General features: G+C 40.8%; 1 non-coding gene across 1 annotated transcript; it reads left to right on the top strand.

The window, feature by feature from the left end:
* Positions 1-18,924: 18,924 nt before the first annotated feature.
* Positions 18,925-19,031, top strand: LOC114111016 (U6 spliceosomal RNA). Its single transcript, XR_003587148.1, has one exon. It is a non-coding gene; the product is annotated as a U6 spliceosomal RNA (small nuclear RNA).
* Positions 19,032-19,929: the final 898 nt, after the last annotated feature.

The following is a 19,929-nucleotide window of genomic DNA, read 5'->3' as shown; positions in this document are numbered from 1 at the left end:
GAAGAGCTGACTCATTTGAAAAGACCCTGATGCTGGGAAAGATTGAGGGCAGAAGGAGAAGGGGACGACAGAAGATGAGATGGTTGGATGGCATCACTGACTCAATGGACATGAGTTTGGGTAAGCTCCAGGAGTTGGCAATGGACAGGGAGGCCTGGCGCACTGCAGTCCATGGGGTCACAAAGAGTTGGACACGATTGAGCAGCTAAACTGAACTGACCTGAAAGACTACACACACACACACACACACACACACACACACACACACACACACATATGGGCTTCCCCGGTGGCTCAGTCTGTAAAGAATCCACCTGCAATGCAGGAGACCTGTGTTCAATCCCTGAGTTGAGAAGATCCCCTGGAGGAGGGTATGACAACCCACTCTAGTACTTTTGCTTGGAGAATCCCCATGGACAGAGGAGACTGGCAGACTACAGTCTATGTAGTCACAGAGTCAGACATGACTGATTGACTAAGCATATATATATACACACACACACACACACACATATGTATAGAGTCAGTTTCTCACCCCCACCCCCACCCATCCTGCCAAAATGTCTGTAGGAGTATCCTGCTTTGGCTTGAGCTGACAAGGTCAAAATCAAAGGTGGATTCTTGGCTGGAGGGAGCATTTGGTCCTGAGTCCTGTCCCGGGAAAATCACCAGGGAACCAGGGAAGTGAGGAAACTTCTAAAGCACCAAATGCCTGGACTCACGACTACTTGCAGCTGGATGCTGAGGTTCCTCTCCTGTCAGCTAACCTGAATTGCCAAGGTCTATCCAGGGGCAATTGCCACCATCCCAGAAACAAGGGATGTGTGTTGGGCATGTGGGGGAGGTTGTGTGGGGCAGGGCATGCCCTGGGTCTTTAATAACTCCTGACAAGAAGCTCTGAGAGGCCAGATGGGAAAGCAGTAAGTCTGTAGGATCAGGTGCCGAGACCTTACCCAATATTCCTGCCCATGGACATTCACCTGCTGTGTTCTTGTCCTGCTGTCTCTAGTAGCTTTTTCTGTCACCATTTCTAAAAGCATCACTTTCAGAGTTATCATTTGGATCTGACAAGTGGCTGTTCCATCAGCTGCAACATTTCAACACCAGCTTTTTCCAAGCCGTTAATAAACAAAAACACATTTTGGGAAATGTATCCTATATACATTGCCTTCACAGGCGACACTAGTTGTAAAGAACCTGCCTGCCAATGCAAGAGCCACAAGAGACTTGGGTTTGATTCATGGATGGGGAAGATTCCCTGGAGGAGGATATGGCCACCCACTCCAGTTTTCTTGCCTGGAGAATCCCATGGACAGAGGAGCTGGTGGGCTACAGTCCTATAGAGTCTAGCACCCAGTTGTGGATGTGACTGGTGATGGAAGTAAAGTTTGATGCTGTGAAGAACAATATTGCATAAGGACCTGGAATGTTAGGTCCATGAATCAAAGTAAATTAGAAGTGGTCTAGAGAGCTGTTATAAAACAATGTGATTAAACACTACTGAAGTGGCAGTGCAAAAGCATGGCCTAGAGGAACTACCCTACGTTCAAGGTCAGGGGCAGCAGCTGAAATGAGCTACCCCACATCCGAGGTAAGGAGCAGTGGCTGCACTTTGCTGGAGCAGCCATGAAGAGATACCCCAAGTGGCAAGGTAAGAGAAACCCAAGTAAGACGGTAGGTACTGAGAGAGGGCATCAGAGGGCAGACAGACTGAAACCACAATCACAGACAACTAGCCAATCTGATCACATGGACCACAGCCTTGTCTAACTCAATGAAACTAAGCCATGCCCTGTGGGGCCACCCAAGACGGGCGGGACATGGTGGAGAGGTCTGACAGAATGTGGTCCACTGGAGAAGGGAATGGCAAACCACTTCAGTATTCTTGCCTTGAGAACCCCACAAACAGTATGGAAAGGCAAAAGATAGGACACTGAAAGATGAACTCCCCAGGTTGATAGGTGCTCAATATGCTACTGGAGATCAGTGGAGAAATACTGGAGGGATGGAGCCAAAGCAAAAACAACACCCAGTTGTGGATGGGACTGGTGATAGAAGCAAGGTTTAATGCTATAGGAGCAATATTGCATAGGAACCTGGAATGTTAGGCCCATGAATCAAGGCAAATTGGAAGTGGTCAAAGAGGAGATGACAAGAGTGAACATCAACATTCTAGGAATCAGCGAACTAAGATAGACTGGAATGGGTAAACAACTCAGATGACCATTATATCTACTACTGTGGGCAAGAATCCCTTAGAAGAAATGGAATAGCCATAATAGTCAACAAAAGAGTCTGAAATGCAGTACTTGGATGCAGTCTCACAAACAACAGAATTATCTCTGTTCATTTCCAAGGCAAACCATTCAATATCACAGTAATCCAAGTCTATGCTCTGACCCGTAATGCTGAAGAAGCTGAAGTTGAACAGTTCTATAAAGACCTACAAGACCTTCTAGAACTAACACCAAAAAAGATGTCCTTTTCATTATAAGGGACTGGAGTGCAAAAGTAGGAAGTCGAGAAACACCTGGAGTAACAGGCAAATTTGGCCTTGGAGTACAAAATGAAGCAGGACAAAGGCTAATAGAGTTCTGCCAAAAGAATGCACTGGTCATAGCAAACACCTTCTTCCAACAACACAAGAGAAGACTCTACCCATGGACATCACCAGATGGTCACATTGAAATCTGATTGATTATATGAAGATGGAGAAGCTCTATACAGTCAGCAAAGATGGAGAAGCTCTATACAGTCGGCAAAAACAAGACTGGGAGCTGACTGTAGCTCAGATCATGAACTCCTTATTGCCAAATTCAGACTGAAATTAAAGAAAGTGGAGGAAACCACTAGACCATTCAGGTATGACCTAAATCAAATCCCTGATGACTATACAGTGTAAGTGAGGAATAGATTTAAGGGACTAGATCTGATAAACAGAGTGCCTGATGAACTATGGATGGAGGTTCATGATATTGTACAGGAGACAGGAATCAAGACCATCCTCAAGAAAAAGAAATTCAAAAAAGTAAAATAGCTGTCTGAGGCGGCCTCACAAATAGCTGTGAAAAGAAGGGAAGTGAAAAGCAAAGGAGAAAAGGAAAGATATATCCATTTGAATGCAGAGTTCCAAAGAATAGCAAGGAGAGATAAGAAATAGAGGAAAACAACAGAATGGGAAAGACTAGAGATCTCTTCAAGAAAATTAGAGATACCAAGGGAACATTTCATGCAAAGATGGGCTCGATAAAGGACAGAAATGGTATGGACCTAACAGAAGCAGAAGATATTAAGAAGAGGTGGCAAGAATATACAGAAGAACTGTACAAAAAAGAGTTTCACGACCTAGGTAATAATGTGGGGTGACTACTCACCTAGAGCCAGATATCCTGGAGTGGGGGCCTTAGAGCATCACTACAAACAAAGCTAGTGGAGGTGATGGAATTCCAGTTGAGCTGTTTCAAATTCTGAAAGGTGATGCTGTGAAAGTGCTGCACTCAACATGCCAGCAAATTTGGAAGACTGAGCAGTGGCCACAGGACTGGAAAAGGTCAGTTTTCATTCCAATCCCAAAGAAAGGCAATGCCAAAGAATGTGCAAACTACCGCACAATTGCACTCATCCCACATACTAGTAAAGTAATGCTCAAAATTCTGGAAGCCAGGCTTCAGCAATACGTGAACCATGAACTTCCAGATGTTCAAGCTGGTTTTAGAAAAGTCAGAGGAACCAGAGATCAAATTGCCAACATCTGCTGGATCATGGAAAAAGCAAGAGAGTTCCAGAAAAACATCTATTTCTGCTTTATTGACTATGCCAAAGCCTTTGACTGTGTGGATCACAATAAACTGTGGGAAATTCTGAAAGAGATGGGAATACCAGACCACCTGATCAGCCTCTTGAGAAACCTGTATGCAGGTCAGGAACCAACAGTTAGAACTGGACATGGAACAGCAGACTGGTTCCAAATAGGGAAAGGAGTACATCAAGGCTGTATATTGTCATCCTGCTTATTTAACTTATATGCAGATGAGAAACACTGGGCTGGAGGAAGCACAAGCTGGAATCAAGATTGCTGGGAGAAATATCAATAACCTCAGATATGCAGATGACTCCACCCTTATGGCAGAAAGTGAAGAAGAACTAAAAAGCCTCTTGATGAAAGTGAAAGAGGAGAGTGAAAAAGTTGGCTTAAAGCTCAACATTCAGAAAACTAAGGTCATGGCATCCAGTCCCCTCACTTCATGGCAAATACATGGGGAAACAGTGGAAACAGTGACTGACTTCATTTTTGGGGCTCCAAAATCACTGCAGATGCTGATAGCAGCCTTGAAATTTAAGACACTTACTCCTTGCAAGGAAAGTTATGACCAACCTGGACGACATGTTGAAAAGCAGAGATATTACTCTGTCAACAAAAGTCTATCTAGTCAGGGCTATGGTTTTTCCAGTGGTCATGTATGGATGTGAGAGTTGGATTATAAAGAAAGCTGAGTGCTTTTGAACTGTGGTGTTGGAGAAGACTCTTGAAATTCCCTTGGACTGCAAGGAGATCCAACAAGTCCATCTTAATGGAAATGAGTCCTGAATATTCACTGGAAGGACTGATATTGATGAAACTCCAATACTTTGGCCACCTGATGCAAAGAGCTGACTCATTTGAAAAGACCCCGATGCTGGGAAAGATTGAGGGCAGGAGGAGAAGGGGATGACAGAGGATGAAACTGTTGGATGGCATCACCAACTCAATGAACATGGGTTTGTGTGGACTCTGGGAGGTGGTTATGGACAGGGAGGCCTGGCATGCTGCAGTTCATGAGGTCACAAAAAGTTGGACATGACTGAGTGACTGAACTGAAGTGCACCCTTTAACATTATTAAGAGGGTGAATATTACAGCAGGTGTTTTCTACAATTAAAAAAAATGTAAATTAAAAAAAAACAGCCAGAAACATTGAATTTAGTTCTCAATTCTATGAATCAACTCTTTGGGCTAGGATGGGCTGGGTATTCTTCTGGTCTTGGCTAGGCTGACATATGCCTCTATGGGAAGCTAACACTCAGTGGACTGGCAGTGTTGCTGGGGTTGCCTGGCTATCAGCTAGAGCCAATGAAGTGACAGGCCACATGTTTCTCTTCTTCCTTCAGGCTAGCCCTGCTCACATGGCAGTCTTAGCACTAAGACTGTGGAAGCAAAACCTAAAAGGCCTCTTCAAAACTAGACCAGGAATTTGTATAATGTCATCTCTATAGCTGCTTTCTGTCAATCAAAGCAAATAACAAGGTCAAGTCGGATTCAGCTCCTAATGCAATGAGCTAAAGAGCACCATGGCTATTTTTACAATGGTCCATACTTGTGCTGTAGTCCCATTTTCCAAAATAATCCATTATTATCTGTTTCTTATGGTTTATATGTATAGAAGCATACTCTTTTCTATTTCACAAAATATTTTCACTCTCTCAGACACATATCATTAGCAGATTAGAGCTATTTTATTTTTTTAGTGGTGAATTTTTGCATTATCACTTTTTTAGGCTTCCCTTGCATCCATCTTTCCTGAATCTCAGTACTAAGTGCAGGATATTCTCAAAATGATCTTTTCCAAATATATTTTATTGATTCCCTCTATCTACTTCTGTCCCTTTTCCTTGGAATCTTTAACTCCAGATGCATAGCTGCGCACTCCTCAAGCTGGCTCCTTCTTATTTGGCTCTATTAGTTGGACCAAATTAAATCCAGACCAATTTGTCTTATAGCTCTTAAATCATCAGATTATAATTTTCCACTTATTTGACGCTGTGAAAGTGCTTCACTCAATATGCCAGCCAATTTGGAAAAATCAGCAGTAGCCACAGGACTGGAAAAGGTCAGTTTTCATTCCAATTCCAAAGAAAGGCAACACCAAAGATTGCTCAAACTACAGCACTATTACACTCATCTCACACACTAGTAAAGTAATGCCCAAAATTTTCCAAGCCAGGCTTCAGCAATATATGAACTGTGAACTTCCAGATGTTCAAGTGATTACACAGAAAAGTAAGCCAGAAAGAAAAACACCAATACAGTATACTAACATATATATATATGGAATTTAGAAAGATGGTAAGGATAACCCTGTATGTGAGAGGGCAAAGGAGACACAGATGTATAGAACAGTCTTTTAGACTCTGTGGGAGAAGGAGAGGGTGGGATGATTTGGGAGAATGGCATTGAAACATGTATAATATCATATAAGAAATGAATCACCAATCTAGGTTCGATGCAGGATACAGGATGCTTAGGGCTGGTGCACTGGGATGACCCAGAGAGATGGTATGGGGAGGGAGGTGGGAGGGGGGTTCAGGATTGGGAACACGTGTACACCCATGGCGGATTCATGTTGATGTATGGAAAAACCAATACAATATTGTAAAGTAAAAATAATAATCATCATCATAATAAAATTAAATTAAAAAAAAAGAAAAGGCAGAGGAACCAGAGATCAAATTGCCAACATCTACTGGATCATTGATAAACCAAGAGAGTTCCAGAAAACATCTATTTCTGCTTTATTGACTATGCCAAAACCTTTGACTGTGTGGAGCACAATAAACTGTGGAAAATTCTGAAAGAGATGGGAATACCATACCACCTGACCTGCCTCTTGAGAAACCTATATGCAGGTCAGGAAGCAACAGTTAGAACTGGACATGGAACAACAGACTGCTTCCAAATAGGAAAAGGAGTACATCAAGGCTGTATATTATCACCCTGCTTATTTAACTTCTATGCAGAGTACATCATGAGAAACGCTGGACTGGAAGAAACTCAAGCTGGAATCAAGATTGCTGGGAGAAATATCAATAACCTCAGAAATGCAGATGACACCGCCCTTATGGCAGAGAGTGAAGAGGAACTAAAAAGCCTCTTGATGAAAGTGAAGAGGAGAGTGAAAAAGTTGGCTTAAAGCTCAATATTCAGAAAATGAAGATCATGGCATCTGGTCCCATCACTTCATGGGAAATAGATGGGGAAACAGTGGAAACAGTGTCAGAATTTATCTTTTTGGGCTCCAAAATCACTGCAGATGGTGACTGCAGCCATGAAATTAAAAGACGCTTACTCCTTGGAAGGAAAGTTATAACCAACCTAGACAGCATATTAAAAAGCAGAGATATTACCTTGCCAACAAAGGTCAGTCTAGTCAAGGCTATGGTTTTTCCAGTAATCATGAATGGATGCGAGAGTTGGACTGTGAAGAAAGCTGAGTGCAGAAGAATTGATGCTTTTGAACTGTGGTGTTGGAGAAGACTCTTGAGAGTCCCTTGGACTGCAAGGAGATCCAACCAGTCCATTCTGAAGGAGATCAGCCCTGGGTGCTCTTTGGAAGGAATGATACTAAAGCTGAGACTCCAGTACTTTGGCCACCTCATGCGAAGAGTTGACTCATTGGAAAAGACTCTGATGCTGGGAGGGATTGGGGGCAGGAGGAAAAGGGGACGACAGAGGATGAGATGGCTGGATGCCATCACCGACTCAACAGACATGTTTGAGTGAACTCTGGGAGTCGGTGATGGACAGGAAGGCCTGGCGTGCTGTGATTTATGGGGTCTCAAAAAGTCGGACACAACTGAGCGACTGAACTGAACTGACGGTGGTTTTATTCCTAGTTTTTAAAGGGATCTCCATAACATCTTCCACAGTGGCTGTATCAATTTACATTCCCACAAACAGTGCAAGAGTGTTCCTTTTCTCCACACCCTTTCAAGCATTTATTGTTTATAGACTTTTCAATGAGGTCCATTCTGACTGGTGTGAGGTGATAACTCATTGTAGTTTTTATTTGCATTTCTGTAATAATCAGTGATGTTGAACATCTTTCCATGTGTTTGTTAGCCATCTGTATGTCTTTGGAGAAACGTCTGTTTAGGTCTTTCCCCTACTTTTTGATTGGGTTTTTTGTTTTTCTGGTATTGAGTTGTATGTGCTGCTTGTATATTTTGGAAATTAATCCTTTGTCAGTTGTTTCATTTGCTATTATTTTCTCCCATTCTGAGGGTTTCCTTTTCACTTTGCTTAGAGTTTCCTTTGCTGTGCAAAAGCTTTTAAGTTAAATCAGGTCCCACGTGTTTGCTTTTGTTTTTATTTCTGTTACTCTAGGAGGTGGGTTTTTATTTCTGTTACTCTAGAGGATCTTGTTTTGATTTATGTCATCGAGTGTTCTGCTATGTTTTTCTCCAAGAGTTTTATAGTTTCTAGTCTTACATTTAAGTCTTTAATCCATTTTGAGTTTATCTTTGTGTATGGTGTTAGGAAGTTTTCTAATTTCATTCTTTTGCATGTAGCTGTCCAGTATTCCCAGCACCATTTATTGAAGAGGCAGTCATTGCCTCATTGTATGTTCTTGCCTCCTTTATCAAAAATAAGGTACCCACAGGTGCATGGGTTTATTTCTGGGCTTTCTATCTTGTTCCATTGGTCTATACTTCTGTTTTGGTGCCAGTATCATACTGCCTTGATGACTGTAACTTTGTAGTATAAACTGAAGTCAGGAAGCTTGATTCCTCCAGCTCCATTCTTCTTTCTCAAGACTGCTTTGGCTATCTGGGGTCTTTTGCGTTTCCATATGAATTGTGAAATTTTTTGTTCTAGTTCTGTGAAAAATGCCATTGGTAATTTGAGAGGGATTGCATTGATCTGTAGATTACATTTGGTAGCATAGTCGTTTTCACAATATTGATTTCTCCTACCCAGGAACATGGAATATCTCTCTATCTTTTTATGTCATCTTTGATTTCTTCCATTCAGTTCAGTTCAGTTCAGTTGCTCAGTTGTGTCCGACTCTGTGACTTCATGAATTGCAGCACGCCAGGCCTCCATGTCCATCACCATCTCCCATAGTTCACTCAAACTCATGTCCATTGAGTCAGTGATGCCATCCAGCCATCTCCTCCTCTGTCGTCCCCTTCTCCTCCTGCCCCCAATCCCTCCCAGCATCAGAGTCTTTTCCAAGGAGTCAACTATTCGCATGAGGTGGCCAAAGTACTGGAGTTTCAGCTTTAGCATCTTTCCTTCCAAAGAACACCCAGGGCTGATCTCCTTAAGAATGGATTAGTTGGATCTCCTTGCAGTCCAAGGGACTCTCAAGAGTCTTCTCCAACACCACAGTTCAAAGCATCAATTCTTCAGCACTCAGCTTTCTTCACAATCCAACTCTCGCATCCATACATGACCACTGGAAAAACCATAGCCTTGACTAGACGGACCTTTGTTGGAAAAGAACTGTCTCTGCTTTTTAATATGCTGTCTAGGCTGGTTATAACTTTTCTTCCAAGGAGTAAGTGTCTTTTATTTCATGGCTGCAGTCACCATCTGCAGTGATTTTGGAGCCCCCTAAAATAAAATCTGATAGTGTTTCCACTGTTTCCCCATCTATTTCCCATGAAGTGATGGGACCAGATGCCATGATCTTTGTTTTCTGAATATTGACCTTTAAGTCAACTTTTTCACTCTCTTCTTTCACTTTCATCAAGAGGCTTTTTAGTTCATCTTCACTTTCTGCCATAAGGGTGGTGTCATCTGCATTTCTGACGTTATTGATATTTCTCCCAGCAATCTTGATACCAGCTTGTGCTTCTTCGAGCCCAGCGTTTCTCATGATGTACTCTGCATATAAGTTAAATAAGCAGGATGACAATATACAGCCTTGACTTACTCCTTTTCCTATTGGAAGCAGTCTGTTGTTCCATGTCCAGTTCTAACTGTTGCTTCCAGACCTGAATACAGGTTTCTCATGAGGGTGGTCAGGTGGTCTTGTATTCCCATCTCTCTCATAATTTTCCACAGTTTATTGTGATCCACATAGTCAAAGGCTTTGGCATAGTCAATAAAGCAGAAATAGATGTTTTTCTGGAACTCTCTTGCTTTATCAATGATCCAGTGGATGTTGGCAATTTGATCTCTGGTTCCTCCGCCATTTTGAAAACCGGCTTGAACATCAGGAAGTTCACGGTTCACATATTGCTGAAGCCTGGCTTGGAGAATTTTGAGCATTACTTTACTAGCATGTGAGATGAGTGCAATTGTGCAGTAGTTTGAGCATTCTTTGGCATTGCCTTTCTTTGGGACTGGAATGAGAACTGACCTTTTCCAGTCCTGTGGCCACTGCTCAGTTTTCCAATTTTCTATCATGTTGAGTGCAGCATTTTCACAGCATCATCTTTCAGGATCTGAAATAGCTCAACTGGAATTCTATCACTTCCACTAGCTTTGTTCATAGTGATGCATCCTAAGGCCCACTTGACTTCACATTCCAGGATGTCTGGCTCTAGGTGAATGATCATACCATCGTGATTATCTTGATCATAAACTCTTTTTTGTACAGTTCTTCTGTGTATTCTTGCCACCTCTTCTTAATATCTTCTGCTTCTGTTAGGTCCTTTTAGGACCATTTCTGTCCTTTATCGAGCCCACCTTTGCATGAAATGTTCCCTTGGTATCTCTAATTTTCTTGAAGAGATCTCTCATCTTTACCATTCTTTTGTTTTCCTCTATTTCTTTGCATTGATCGCTGAGGAAGGCTTTCTTATCTCTTGTTGCTCTTCTTTGGAACTCTGTATTCAGATGCTTGTATCTTTCCTTTTCTCCTTTGCTTTTTGCTTCTCTTCTTTTCACAGCTATTTGTAAGGCCTCCCCAGACAGCCATTTTGCTTTTTTTTGCATTTCTTTTCCATGGGGATGGTCTTGATCCCTGTCTCCCGAACAATGTTGGGAACTTCAGTCCATAGTTAATCAGGCACTCTATCTATCAGATCTAGTCCCGTAAATCTATTCCTCACTTCCACTGTATAATCATAAGGGATTTGATTTAGGTCATACCTGTATGGTCTAGTGGTTTTCCCTACTTTCTTCAATTTAAGTCTAAATTTGACAATAAGGAATTCATGATCTGAGCCACAGTCAGCTCCCGGTCTTGTTTTTGCCGACTGTATAGAGCTTCTCCATCTTTGGCTGCAAAGAATATACTCAATCTGACTTCAGTGTTGACCATCTGGTGATGTCCATGTGTAGAGTCTTCTCTTGTGTTGTTGGAAGAGGGTGTTTGCTATGACCAGTGCGTTCTCTTGGCAAAACTCTATTAGCCTTTGCCCTGCTTTATTCTGCATTCCAAGGCCAAATTTGCCTGTTACCCTAGGTGTTTCTTGACTTCCTACTTTTGCATTCCAGTCCCCTATAATGAAAAGCACACCTTTTTTGGGTGTTATTTCTAAAAGATCTTGTAAGTCTTCATAGAACCATTCAACTTCAGCTTCTTCAGCATTACTGGTTGGGGCCTAGACTTGGTTACTGTGATATTGAATGGTTTGCCTTGGAAACGAACAGAGATCATTCTGTCGTTTTGAGATTGCATCCAAGTATTGCATTTTGGACTCTTTTGTTGACCAGATGGCTACTCCATTTCTTCTAAGGAATTCCTGCCCACAGTAGTAGATATAATGGTCATCTGAGTTAAATTCACCCATTCCAGTCCATTTTAGTTCGCTGATTCCTAGAATGTCGATGTTCACTCTTTCCGTCTCCTGTTTGACCACTTCCAATTTGCCTTGATTTATGGACCTGACATTCCAGGTTCCTATGCCATATTGCTCTTTACAGCATAGAACCTTGCTTCTATCACCAGTCCCATCCACAGCTGGGTATTGTTTTTGCTTTGGCTCCATCCCTTCAGTATTTCTCCACTGATCTCCAGTAGCGTATTGGGCACCTACTGACCTGGGGAGTTCCTCTTTCAGTGTCCTATCTTTTCGCCTTTTCATACTGTTCATGGGTTTCTCAAGGCAAGAATACTGAAGTGGTTTGCCATTCCCTTCTCCAGTGGACCACATTCTGTCAGACCTCTCCACCATGTCCCGCCCATCTTGGGTGGCTCCACAGGGCATGGCTTAGTTTCATTGAGTTAGACAAGGCTGTGGCCCTAGTGTGATTAGATTGACTAGTTTTCTGTGATTATGGTTTCAGTGTGTCTGCCCTCTGATGCCCTCTTGCAACACCTACCATCTTACTTGGGTTTCTCTTATCTTGGACCTGGGGTATCTCTTCACAGCTGCTCCAGCAAAGTGCAGCTGCTGCTCCTTACCTTGGACGAGGGGTATCTCCTCACTGCTGCCCCTTCTGACCTTGGAGTAGCTCCTCTAGGCCCTTCTGCACTTGTGCAGCCATCGCTCCTTGGATGTGGGGTTGTTCCTCTTGGTCGCTGACCTCGGGTTTGGGGCAGCTCCTTTAGGATGTTCCTGCGCCTTCGCAGCCTGGCACTCTCAGCTGCTGCCCCTGACCTTGGACGTGGGGTAGCTCCTCTTGGACACACTTGTGTGCCGTCACAGTGGCCTGTGCTTTTGCACCGTCACAGCCGCCTTCCTGTGTCCAGTTCTTTCATCTCCTTAGGTAAGTTTATTCCTAGATATTTAATTCTTTTTGTTGCACTGGTGAATGGGATTGATTCCTTAGTTGCTCTTTCTGGTTTTTCATTGCTAACATATAGAAATGCAAGTGATTTCTGTGTATTGATTTTGTATCCTGCAATTTTGCTAAGTTCACTGATTCAGTTCAGTTCAGTTCAGTCGCTCAGTCATGTCCGACTCTTTGTGACCCCATGAATCACAGCACACCAGGCCTCCCTGTCCATCACCAACTCAGATTCACATCCATTGAGTCAGTGATGCCATCTAGCCATCTCATCCTCTGTCGTCCCCTTCTCCTCCTGCCCCCGATCCCTCCCAGCATCAGAGTCTTTTCCAATGAGTCAACTCTTCGCATGAGGTGGCCAAAGTACTGGAGTCTCAGCTTTAGCATCATTCCTTCCAAAGAACACCCAGGGCTGATCTCCTTCAGAATGGACTGGTTGGATCTCCTTGCAGTCCAAGGGACTCTCAAGAGTCTTCTCCAACACCACAGTTCAAAAGCATCAATTCTTCTATGCTCAGCCTTCTTCACAGTCCAACTCTCACATCCATACATGATTACTGGAAAACCATAGCCTTGACTAGACGGACCTTAGTCGGCAAAGTAATGTCCCCGCTTCTGAATATGCTGTCTAGTTTGATCATAACTTTTCTTCCAAGGAGTAAGCATCTTTTAATTTCATAGCTGCAGTCACCATCTGCAGTGATTTTGGAGCCCTCAGAAATAAAGTCTGACACTGTTTCCCCATCTATTTCCCATGAAGTGATGGGATCGGATGCCATGATCTTAGTTTTCTGAATGTTGAGCTTTAAGCCAACTTTTTCACTCTCCTCTTTCATTTGATTAGTTCTAGTAATTTTCTGATACTATCTTTAGGGTTTTCTGTGTACAGTATCATGTCACGTGCAAATGGTGAGACCTTTACTTGTTCTTTTCTGATCTGGATTCCTTTTATTTCTTTTTCTTCTCTGATTATTGTAGCTAGGACTTCCATAACTATGTTTAATAATAGTGGTGAAAGTGGACACCCTTGTCTTGTTTCTGATCTTAGGGGGAATGCTTTCAGTTTTTCACCATTGAGAATAATGTTTGCTGTAGGCTTATCATATATGGCCTTTACTATGTTGAGGTAGGTTCCTTCTATGCCCATTTTTTTGAAGAGTTTTAATCATAAATAGGTGCTGAATTTTGTCAAAGGCATTTTCTACATCTATTGAGATGATCGTATGGTTTTTATCTTTCAGTTTGTTAATATGGTGTATCACATTGGTTGATTTCTATATATTGAAGAATCCTTGTATCCCTGGAATAAACCCAACTTGGTCATGGTGCATGAGTTTTTTGATGTGTTGCTAAATTCTGCTAAAATTTTTTTGAGGATTTTTGCATCTCTGTTCATCAGTGACATTGGCCTGTAGTTGTCTTTTTTTGTGTTGTCTTTGTCTGGTTTTGGTATCAGGGTGATGGTGGCTTCATAGAATGAATTTGGAAGTGTTTCTTCCTCTGAAATTTTTTGCAAGAGTTTTTAGAAGGATAGGCATTAACTCTTCTCTAAATGTTTGATAGAATTCTCCTGTGAAGCCATCTGGTCCTGGGCTTTTGTTTTTTGAGAGTTTTTATCACAGCTTCAATTTCAGTGTTTGTACTTGGGTTGTTCATAATTTCTATTTCTTCCTGGTTCAGTCTTGGAAGGTTGAACTTTTCTAGAATCTGTCCATTTCTTCCAGATTCTCTATTTTATTGCCATATAGTTGTTCATAATAGTCTCTTATAATCCTTTGTATTTCTGCATTATCTGTTGTAACCTCTCCTTTTTCATTTCTAATTTTGTTGATTTGATTCTTCTCTCTTTTTTTCCTTGATGAGTCTGGCAAAGGGTTTGTCAATCTTTTTTTATCTTCTCAAAGAACCAGCTTTTAGTTTTATTAATCTTTACTATTGTTTCTTTCATTTCTTTTCATTTATTTCTGCTCAGATCTTTATGATTTCTTTCCTTCTACTAATTTTGGGGTTTTCTTCTTTTTCCAGTTGGTTTAGGTGTAAAGTTAGGTTGTTTATTCGATGTTTTTCTTGTTTCCTGAGGTAGGATTGTATTGCTATAAACTTCCCTCTTAGAACTGCTTTGCTGCACCCCATAGGTTTTGAGTTGTCCTGTTCTCATTGTCATTTATTTCTATAAATTTTTAAATTTCCCTTTGATTTCTTCAGTAACCTGTTGGTTATTTAGAAATGCATTGTTTAATCTCCATGTGTTTGTGTTTCTTGCAGTTTTTTCTTGTAATTGATATCTAGTCTCATAGCATTGTGGTCAGAGAAGAAGTTTGATGCAATTTCAATTTTCTTAAATTTACTGAGGTTTGGTTTGTGACCCAAGATGTGGTCTATCCTGAGGAATGTCCCATGTGCACTTGAAATGAAAGTGTATTCTTCTGCATTTGGATGGAATGTCCTGAGGATATCAATGAGATCCATCTCATCTAATGTATCATTTAAGACTTGTATTTTCTTATTAATTTTCTGTTTTGATAATTTGTTCATTGGTCTGAATGGGGTGTAAAGTATCCTAAAATTATTGTGCTACTGTCAATTTCTCCTTATATGTTTGTTAGTGTTTGTCTTATGTATTGAGGTGCTCCTATGTTGGGTGTATAGATATTTACAATTATTATGTCTTCCTCTTGGGTTGATCCCTTGATCATTATTAGGTAGTGCCCTTCCTTATTTCTTATAATATTCTTTATTTTAAGATCTATTTTGTCCTATAGAGGATTGCTACTCCAGCTTATTTTTGCTTCCCATTTGCATGGAATATATTTTTCCATCCTCACGCTTTCAGTCTATATGCGTCTTGAGGTCTGAAGTGGGTTTCTTGTAAACAGCATATATGGTTCTTCTTTTTGTGTCCATTCAGCTAGTCTGGGTCTTTTGGTTGGAGCATTTAATCCATTTATATTTAAATTAATTATTGATATATATGTTCTTATTGCCACTTTCTAATTTTGGGGGTTGATTTTGTAGATTTTTTTTCTTCTGTTGTATTTCTTGACTATCAGTTCAGTTCAGTTCAGTCGCTCAGTCATGTCCGACTCTTTGCGACCCCATGAATCGTAGCACTCCAGGCCTCCCTGTCCATCACCATCTCCCGGAGTTCACTCAGACTCACGTCCATCGAGTCCATGATGCCATCCAGCCATCTCCTTCTCTGTCGTCCCCTTCTCCTCCTGCCCCCAATCCCTCCCAGCATCAAAGTCTTTTCCAATAAGTCAACTCTTCACATAAGGTGTCCAAAGTACTGGAGTTTCAGCTTTAGCATCTTTCCTTCCAAGGAACACCCAGGGTTGATCTCCTTCAGAATGGACTGGCTGGATCTCCTTGCAGTCCAAGGGACTCTCAAGAGTCTTCTCCAACACCACAGTTCAAAAACATCAATTCTTCAGCGCTCAGCCTTCTTCACGGTCCAACTCTCACATCCATACATGACTACTGGAAAAACCATAGCCTTGACTAGATGGGCCTTAGTCGGCAAAGTAATGTCTTTGCTTTTGAATATACTATCTAGATTTGTCATAACTTTTCTTCCAAGGAGTAAGCGTCTTTTAATTTCACGGCTGCAGTCACCATCTGCAGTGATTTTGGAGCCCCAAAAAATAAAGTCTGACACTATTTCCACTGTTTCCCCATTTATTTCCCATGAAGTGATGAGACCAGATGCGACGATCTTCATTTTCTGAATGTTGAGCTTTAAGCTAACTTTTTTGCTCTTCTCTTTCACTTTCATCAAGAGGCTTTTTAGCTCCTCTTCACTTTCTGCCATAAGGGTGGTGTCATCTGCATATCTGAGGTTATTGATACTTCTCCCGGCAATCTTGATTCCAGTTTGTATTTCTTCCATTCCAGTGTTTCTCATGATGTACTCTGCATAGAAGTTAAATAAGCAGGGTGACAATATACAGCCTTGACATACTCCTTTTCCTATTTGGAAGCAGTCTATTGTTCCATGTCCAGTTCTAACTGTTGCTTCCAGACCTGCATACAGATTTCTCTTGACTATATGAGTCCGTTTAACATTTGTTGTAAAGCTGGTTTGGTGGTATTGAATTCACTTAACTTTTGCTTATCTGAACAACTTTTCATTTCTCCATCAATTTTGAATGAGATCCTTGCTGGGTACAGTAATGTTGGTCGTAGATTTTTCCCTTTCTGTACTTTAAATATATCTTGCCATTCCCTTATGGCCTGCAGAGTTTCTGCTGAAAGATCAGTTGTCAAGTATATGGGGTTTCCCTTTTGTTACTTGTTGCTTCTCCCTTGCTGCTTTTAATATTCTTTCTTTGTGTTTAGTCCTTGTTAGTTTAATTAGTATGTGTCTTGGCATGTTTCTCCTTGAGTTTATCTTGTATAGGACTCTTTGTGCCTCTTGGATTTGATCGGCTATTTCCTTTTCCATGTTGGGGAAATTTTGAACTATAATCTCTTCAAAAATTTTCTCATGCCCCCCCTTTTTTTTTCTCTTCTTCTTCTGGGACCCCTATAATTTGAATGTTGGTGTGTTTGATATGGTCCCAGAGGTCTCTGAGACTGTCCTCAGCTCTTTTCATTCTTTTTACTTTATTCTGCTCTTCAGAAGTTATTTCTACCATTTTCTCTTCCAGCTCACTGATTTCTTCTTCTGCTTCAGATATTCTGCTATTGATTACTTCTAGAGTATTTTTAATTTCAATAATTGTGTTGTTTTTCTCTGTATGTTTATTCTTTAATTCTCCTAGGTCTTTGTTAATTGAGTCTTGTATTTTCTTCATTTTGTTTTCAAGGTTTTTAATCATCTTTACTATCATTATTCTGATTTTTTTAAAGGTAATTTTCCTATTTCCTCTTCATTTATTTGGACTTCTGTGTTTCTAGCTGTTCCTTCATTTGTGAAGTATTTCTCTGCCTTTTCATTTTTTTCTTTTTTAAGTTTATTGTGTTTGAGGTCTCCTTTTCCCAGGCTTCAGTGAAAGTTGAATTCTTCCCTTGAAGAAGGTTGAATTCTTCTTCCTTTTGGTTTCTGCCCTCCTAAGGTTGGCCCAGTGGCTTGTGTGAGCTTTATATAGGGTGAGATTTGTGCTGAGTTTTTGTTTGCTTGTTTGTTTTTCTTCTGATGGGCAAGGCTGAGTGAGGTGATGTACTCCTGTACTGCTGATGATTTGGTTTGTATTTTTGTTTTGTTTCTTATTTAGATGAGGCACCCTGCACAGGGTGCTACTGCTGGTTGGGTGATGCTGGGTCTTGTAATCAAGGGGTTTCCTTGTGTGAGTTCTCACTATTTGATACTCCCTAGGGTTAGTTCTCTGATAGTCTAGGGTCTTGGAGTCAGTGCTCCCACTCCGAAGGCTTGGAGTTTGATCTCTGGTCAGGAATGAAAATACCACAAGTGGCTTGTTATGGTATTAAGGGAGAGTAAAACAAATATCCAAAAACGAGAAACCAAAGATGAACCCCAGATCAATAGCAGTTACAAAATCAGGCAAATAATAATTAAAATAATGGAATATCTAGGTTGTTTCCATGTCCTGGCTATTATAAACAGTGCTGCGATGAACATTGGAGCTGATTATACAGAGTGAAGTAAGCCAGAAAGAAAAACACCAATACAGTATGCTAACACATATATATGGAATTTAGAAAGATGGCAATGATGACCCTGTATGCAAGACAGCAAAAGAGACACAGATGTGTATAACGGACTTTTGGACTCAGAGGGAGAGGGAGAGGGTGGGATGATTTGGGAGAATGGCATTCTAACATGTATACTATCATGTAAGAATCGAATCGCCAGTCTATGTCTGACGCAGGATACAGCATGCTTGGGGCTGGTGCATGGGGATGACCCAGAGAGATGTTATGGGGAGGGAGGTGGGAGGGGGGTTCATGTTTGGGAATGCATATAAGAATTAAAGATTTTAAAATTAAAAAATAAATAAATAAATAAAATTTCAAAAAAAAATGGAATATACACATATACATATACACCCATGAGCAAAGTGAAAACACTAGAACAAAAATAAAGTACAGTAGATTGATCCAGTGAACAAAGGAAATCAAAATTTATATTTACCAGTTAAGAACAAAACGAACTTAAACACAAACTGGAAAACAAAACTAAAGCAAGGTGCCAAGTGGGAAATAAAGCAATGAAAACAAAACTAACAAATATGTTGAGAGGAAAGGAAAGAAAGAATAGACATGCAAATTTAAATAGAGGTAGATGAAGAAGATTTATATACATTAAAGATTAACTGCAAGGAGAAAAGAACAGTAGGAAGGACAAACGAAGGAATAACTGTAGAAAAATATTATAGGTTAAAAAATTAAAATTAAAAAAAAGAGAAAAGAGGAAAAAACGGAAGAAGAAAGAAAAAAGGGGGGAAAAAGGAAAACTCCACACAACTCCAAAAACCCAACATAGAGGCACAGGTTTATAACAACAATAGAAAGTGTAACTGAATGCTCACTTCGGCAGCACATATACTAAAATTGGAACGATACAGAGAAGATTAGCATGGCCCCTGCACAAGGATGACACACAAATTTGTGAAGCATTCCATATTTTTACTAGAACATTTTCTAACACCATACACACACAAAAAAACTCAAAATGGACTAAAGATCTAAATTTAAGACCAGAAACTATAAAACTCCTAGAGGAGAACATAGGCAAAACACTCTCCAACATAAATCACAGCAGGATCCTCTATGACCCACCTCCCAGAATACTGGAAATAAAAGCAAAAATAAACAAATGGAATCTAATTAAAATTAAAAGCTTCTGCACAACAAAGGAAACTATAAGCAAGGTGAAAAGACAGCCTTCTGAATGGGAGAAAATAATGGCAAATGAAGCAACTGACAAACAACTAATCTAAAAAATATACAAGCAACTCATGCAGCTCAATTCCAGAAAAATAAACAACCCAATCAAAAAATGGGCCAAAGAACTAAACAGACATTTCTCCAAAGAAGACATACAGATGGCTAACAAACACATGAAAAGATGCTCAACATCACTCATTACCAGAGAAATGCAAATCAAGACCACAATGAGGTACCATTTCACACCAGTCAGAATGGCTGTGATCCAAAATTCTACCAGCAATAAATGCTGGAGAGGGTGTGGAGAAAAGGGAACCCTCTTACACTGCTGGTGGGAATGCAAATTAGTACAGCCACTATGGAGAACAGTGTGGAGATTCCTTAAAAAATTGCAAATAGAACTGCCTTATGACCCAGCAATCCCACTGCTGGGCATACACACTGAGGAAACCAGAATTGAAAGAGACACATGTACCCCAATGTTCATCGCAGTACTGTTTATAATAGCCAGGACATGGAAGCAACCTAGATGTCTATCAGCAGAAGAATGGATAAGAAAGCTGTGGTACATATACACAATGGAGTATTACTCAGCCATTAAAAAGAATACATTTGAATCAGTTGTGATGAGGTGGATGA

This window comes from Ovis aries, chromosome 1 (assembly GCF_016772045.2).
Source record: "Ovis aries strain OAR_USU_Benz2616 breed Rambouillet chromosome 1, ARS-UI_Ramb_v3.0, whole genome shotgun sequence".
Taxonomy (NCBI): Eukaryota; Metazoa; Chordata; class Mammalia; order Artiodactyla; family Bovidae; genus Ovis; species Ovis aries.
This window is presented reverse-complemented; position numbering and strand designations above follow the sequence as displayed.